The sequence below is a fragment of the Lichenostomus cassidix genome, chromosome 11, assembly GCF_008360975.1.
Source record: "Lichenostomus cassidix isolate B80296 chromosome 11, HeHo_3.0, whole genome shotgun sequence".
In the NCBI taxonomy this organism is placed as follows: Eukaryota; Metazoa; Chordata; class Aves; order Passeriformes; family Meliphagidae; genus Lichenostomus; species Lichenostomus cassidix.
In genome coordinates this window covers 14,150,659-14,156,867 of record NC_139492.1, presented here as the reverse complement: position 1 = coordinate 14,156,867, position 6,209 = coordinate 14,150,659, and the positions used below count along the sequence as shown (strand labels likewise).

General features: G+C 47.1%; 1 long non-coding RNA gene across 1 annotated transcript; it reads left to right on the top strand.

The window, feature by feature from the left end:
- The first annotated feature begins 202 nt into the window (after window positions 1-202).
- Window positions 203-3,453, top strand: LOC146432352 (uncharacterized). Its single transcript, XR_014854422.1, has 3 exons — window positions 203-304; window positions 562-680; window positions 3,315-3,453. It is a non-coding gene; the product is annotated as an uncharacterized LOC146432352 (long non-coding RNA).
- Window positions 3,454-6,209: the final 2,756 nt, after the last annotated feature.

Sequence of the window (6,209 nt, the reverse complement as noted above, 5' to 3'; positions counted from 1 at the left end):
ATATTTTAAACAATTTTAGGCTGTTTTACTAGTCCTGCTTAGACAGAGATGAATAGCCCCAGTTAGGCATAAAATTTAGTGTGCAGTGAGGATATGGGAAAGAGAACCAAAGCTATCCAAGGTTTATTTAAAACCCCTTATTTAGTAACGTATCATCTGGTGTAAACATGGAGAGACCTTCCTTCATTTTCTTTCAGGACAGGGACAAAGCTGTAACCCTGGCAAAAGGACCAAGGAAAGAACCATTCAACTTTGCACAGTCAGGATTCCATGGTGGAACAACAGCTCAACATCTTCCAACAAAGTGACCTTCAACACCCTCCAGAGGTGCCCACAAAAGGGAAATAATTGGTGTGAAATATTCAGAGTACATTTCTCCTTATCTCAATGTGCTTGAAGCAACAGCAGGATGTGGTGAATGGTAGACCTGGAGAGCTGAGAGCTGCTTCTCAGTTCCTCAATTTCTGTATTTTGTGGACAGAATAACCACGTGGATCAAATATGCCTGCTTTCCTTGACTGGAATGCTATTTTCATTAGGTGTTTTTATTTATACACTTAGCTGCTCAGGACCCTGAGTGGCAGACAAAATGTTCTCCCAGAGACGAGTGAGACTGCACTCCTTGTAGCGCTAAATTACAGAGGGATTTTCACTGCACACTGATTCCAGCAATATGAAAGGTCAGTACACACATATCTCCAGCTTCGAAAGGGAGATGAGGAAATGCTTAAGCTTTTATCATGTTTCCAAGTGCTTTGGGTTAAGCCTTACAACTTTGCTGAAAGCTTCAGTGGCTTATATCTGCTGAATGATAGTGTTAAATCACGGCTGCAGTGTATCCTGCACAACACTGTTTGTGGCCAGCTCACCACCACTGCTTGCTTTTTGAAGGAAAAGCATGAGGAGGTAATAGGATTGGGAAGAAGGGCTCTATCATCCCTGCCTGCACTGGGTGAAGCAGGAGCAACCATCCATGCAGGCTTAGCAGGCTAAGGCGCTTAGGCCACTTCTGGAGGAGAGGCAGGGCAGGCTGCTTGAACAACTAGCAGGGACAGAGGGAAAAGGGGAGAAAACAAAACTTGAAAAAGGTATTAAATGCTCCCAGAGAGAACAAACAAACACAGAAGCAATTCCACCGGCAAAGCTGTGTGATGGGAGAGTGCACTGCCACACACCACTGGAATCTGAAATACGTATGACTGAAGGATCTTAGACCAACAGTGAGGAGACGAGGGAGGGTGAAATGCACCTCCTGGGGACCTTCACTGTGTTTGTGCTTGTTTGCTGCTGAGATACAGGATGTTCTCACTGCTCATGTTATCAGTTAGAAGTCAGAGTATTCTACCTTAGAGGCAGCAGAGGGCTACCCCTCAGCCCTGTGCAGGCTGGCAAGGTCAAAGCCAACCTAGAAGGAATAAATTTTCTCCTTTGAATGTCACAAAGCCAAAACCTGGCTGTTTACTCTGCCCTCAAACTCTCAGAGCTGCCGTGTTTGTGGTTTGCTTCTGCACTGCTCCTTCAGGTCATGATTGCCACCAGATTTTGTGAAGCACAAGTTTAAAACAAACTAAAAGCTTTCCTGAATTTTTAGGAAGAAGTGAAGCAGAAGAATCTTTTCTTTCCTGATTGCAACAGCCCTGGCATTCCCCACAGATCACATTCACCCTCAGAGACCTTGCATTTCTATTATTAGCATCACTGGCTTTTGCATTCTATCTTTACATTTCAGTTCTGGGTTGTACCATGGGACTACTCAGAATTTCTGCTTGCTTTCCGTTTCATAAATAAACATGCATGGGAGCAAAATCCCCAAGCACTCTTTATATGCATAAAACTGATTCACCAACAAATAGCAATTTTGCTATGAAAACTGATATTTAGCTTTTTCTGTTGCTGCCTCTGCAAATGGAGAACAGCAACTTTTATTTTTTGTGTGTGTTATTCCTCACTAGCACCATTTTCCGGTATAGCTTTCAGTAGCTCACTAAAAACTGGCAAAATCTTCCAGATATTTGTTTTATGGTAATAACACAAGTGATTACACTTTCTAAAGCCAAACAAGTGCTGAGAAATACTCTGCTTGTCTGAAACGAGCTTTTGCTTGCAAGCCTTCCCTCATCACCAGCTCAGGGACAAGAAGCAAAGCAGATGACTTTTAAACATTTCTGTTCTCACCAGCCAGCGCCAGTGCAGTTCCTTTGAGTTGTGCTAAAACTGCTCCTGCCTTTGGGAAAATAAGGGAAAGGGCAATGAGCCCCCTTTAAGTCAGCTCCATGATGGACAAAATTGATCTCTCTGTGCCCCACGTGTGCTGACTGGAAATAACCAAATTCTGCCACTGTTCCCCTGGCTAAAACCCCCACCCACTACAATCCTGTTCAAAACACTAACAGAGGAGCTCTGGCAAACCCAGGTCTGAGCCTGTTTCCCAACACTTGGTGTGAGCTCTGCGGCACAGCTACACGCAGAGGTGACCCTGGCATCTCCCCAGCCCTGACCCAGCCTCTCCAGCCACCAGGGCACTGCAGGGACAGTGGAGATTCTTCTGCTCCTGGGGAGAGCTGCTCCCAGCAGCAGGAGCAGTGAGAGCCTCCTGGCACAACCACGGAGCGTTTAACACGAGTGCCTCCCTCTCTCATTCTGCAGAAGGAGCAATGAAATCTGCAGTGTAATGTATTCAGCAAAGTTTAAATGATAAATGCTGATGGCATTTCCACTCACTGTTAGTATTAGAAAGCTGGGGAAGCCTCCCTCTCCTGAGGTGAACCACTGCAAATCAGGAATATTTTAAATCAAAAGAGACGCAGGGCCAACTTGCAGTGAACTCTAAATTACAGGGAATTGACACATGCTGAATTTAGGGATTCTGCTTGGCCCAGCTCTCCCTGCAGGGTAAGGTGAGGTGTTCAGTGCCATGCCACACCTTGATTACAGCCAAATTCCTTTCTGGAAGGATCTGACAATCCTAGTCTTTCTCCATTTTCTAGAGCTATTTCAAACCTTATATAGAACAGAGCTCACAGATGTCCTTGTAGTGACAGTTATCTTTATAATATTGAGAAAATAAGAAAAAGTCTAGGTTTTTTTTTTTTTTTAATTATCAAAGTCAACATTCATCTTTGTATGGAAGTGGGTATGTGTGTGTACTAAAGTGATATATACTTTACTGAACACAGCTTCTCAGACCCCGCATCCTCTGTCACACAACCACTTCCTTAGTTCTTCCAGTTTGCTTTGCCTGAAATATACCTGTGCATGTACTACTTACAATAAACATGTTTTTATCAGAAAAAGTTAATTAGAATACATTTCAGAGACACTGCTGAAATGTGCCATGAAGACTTGCATACTGCAGCTGTGGTTGAGAAGGAATTCTGGTCTCAGGAACTCCAGCAAACCAGAGGAACTCCCCAGCTCTCTGGGATTCGATTCAGACAACTAAAGCAGAGCCAATGTATTCCCTCTAAACGGCCAAAGGGCTGAGAGAGTGGGAGCTGCAGTGGTGGGGAGGTGGAGAAGGAAAGAAAGCTGAGCATTGCTATTTGGCAAGCAAATTTCAGAAGCTATAGAAATAGCAGAGGTGACAGTGCTGACATTTTGCACGTCTGTGGAAAGCACAGCAACCACTGCAAAGGACCCTGAGAAGGTGAGGAAGAGTGGAATTTCAAGGTGTCACTTTGCCTTAGGTGCAGTCCTTGGACCACACTCATCAAGTTGAGCTTCAAAGCAGTGAGAAAGGAGGCAGCTCCTTTACACTTAGGGCTTCCTGTCAACATTGATCCTGCCAAGGGCTTTCCCAGGCTCAGAGCAGAGCTCAGGGAGCCCTGGAGGTGCTGAACACAAGCATTTAGAGCTGTTGCTGTTTCTTCCAGCTCCTCCCTTAAGCTGTACTTAGTTTCACTAGGGCGAAAAATGAAACAGAAATGCTTCAATACAACACTGAAAGAAGCATGTTGAGCTGGAAGCTGGTGGTAGAAATTTAATGTGAAGATGAGAGCAAGGTGGGATCAGAAATCCAATCCTTCTCAAGGCCAGAGTGGGGTTTTTTTGGAAGATGCAGGGAGCTGTGTCTGGGATGGGCTCCCTGGAATTTGCTGCATCTTTTACTCAGGACATGGCTGAGGTTGTAAGGTGAAGAACACTGAGAAGCCACCAAAGCATCTGTCATTCCTCCAAAAGTTATCCAATTGCTGGGCAAGCTGCTCAAGCTAACACAATACAGTCAAGGAAACCAGACTGGAAGTCTTTAACATGATTTGCTGCATTCACCTTTAGGTAACTGATAGGCAAATACTCACCATAAAACCTTTGGGGCCAATTGTACACTGACGTGGAAAGAAAGAGGCTGTGAAAATGCCACAGTTTGGAGGTTCCAAGAACTGTCTTCTGCCCAAGAGAAGGGAGCTCGAAGAGAGGAGCTGGCACAAACTCTAAATCCAAACAGCCCTTCATGTCAGGAATCCTCACAGCCCAGCCCAAGTGCCCAGGGCCAGCGACTGCTTCAGCAGCAGCCCAGCTAAGGCACCAGGCTGAATTTAAAAATACATTGTTGACCTGGTCAAACTGTTTTGTCTAAAGAAACAACATTTCCTCAGAGTTCAGCCATTAATCCAGTTAAGTGTAATTAAAGCATTTGCACAAGTCTGAACTAATTTCTCTGTTTACAGAACAGATTGGATAAATATCCCTGTGAGAGGCAGAAAATTCATTACAGCAACAGCTTAGGTCCCTGTATGTGGGGGTGCGGCGGCCCGATGCTGCAGATCCCGAGTCCCCGAGGCCGGCGGTCGGCGTAATCCACGGGGACGCTGCCGAGGATGCCATCGCCTGGGACTCGGAGGAGGCCGGGCCGTAAACCGCTCTCTCCCTCCCCTGGAAAGTTTTCCTAAGCTTATTGGTTTAAGGTTTGCTTCCCCGCCCCTATCACCGCCCCCGCTGCTTGCCCTCACTAGAATGTTCTGCTGCCGGGCTTCCCCCATGAGTTGCTTGTAATCCCCTCCCTACTTATACTTCATTTGCTCCCCCGCTTGTCCCTCATGTTGTCCCGGAGCCCCGTTGGCTCCGCCCCTGCTGTTCCTCCCCGGGAAACCCCGTATTTCCCCCTAAAAACCCCTTCCCTTTGTTCTCTCGGTGTGGTGTGGCCGCGACCCCAGCCCCGCCGGGTTCTGCGCCCGGCAGCTGCGTGGACCGCCCCACCCGAGAGCCCCCAGTGTGCCTCCCCCGCGCCGCTTCTCCTGAATAAACTGCACACTGGCGACTCTCAACTCGTAGCACTCTCTTTATCACGGGAAGCGACCAGCGACTCCACGGCGTTCCTGCCCGGGAGGCACCCGCCTCCGCCGCGTGGTCCCTGCCGCTCCAAAGGAGCGACCCTGGGAACACCGAGGCTGACCGCAGCCGCCTCTGGACAGAGCCGAACAGCCGGGAGGGCTGAGAGCTTGGGCCAGGTGAGGCCCCCGAGGTCTCCCGAAGCCCCGGAGCTCGTTGGGGCCAGGCGGCCGGACCCCGCCGGACCCTTACAACTTCACCTGTATTTCTAAGCTGTCCTGATATGAGGAAATTACTTTGGTACCCTAACATAAATATATCATTTCAGTAAGCTCTTAATGTAAAAGCACTGTGGAAATAATGTCAAGAGCCTCGTGATGACTAATAAATAGGCTGATGTACATCCAGCTGCACATAATAAACCTTTAGAAAGCGTAATGTCATCATAAGCCACAAGAAAAGGTATCACAAGATTACAACCAAGGTTTTACACACACGCACAACACTTCACTCATATTAATATTTATTTTTCTCGTTATTCTCCCCAGTTTGCTGCCCTTGCTGGCTCCACTGCCAGCCCTTTGAGCTGTTGCCTCACAACACTCCCAGCTCTCTCTGACTACTTCTCAGCTTTGAACTTTCTCAGCAGCAAATCCTGGAGCTGCTGCATTGCTGGATGAAGCTTTTTACTTCATCCTTTTACTTTACTTTAGACAGAATTTTGATATTCTTGGTGCTGTTGTGCAGGTGTTTGCCCAGCCACACCTCACCCCGAGCACTAAAGGATGGTGAAACAGGAGGGATGTGTCCCCTCAGTCTCCTGCTTCAACACAGTTGTTGTTGCTAATTACATCCAAGACAAAGACACTGTTTAAGAACTCAGCTGTGCAATCTTGGTTCTCTTAATGGAACAACAGACTTTCAGCTCTTTGTCCCTCAGC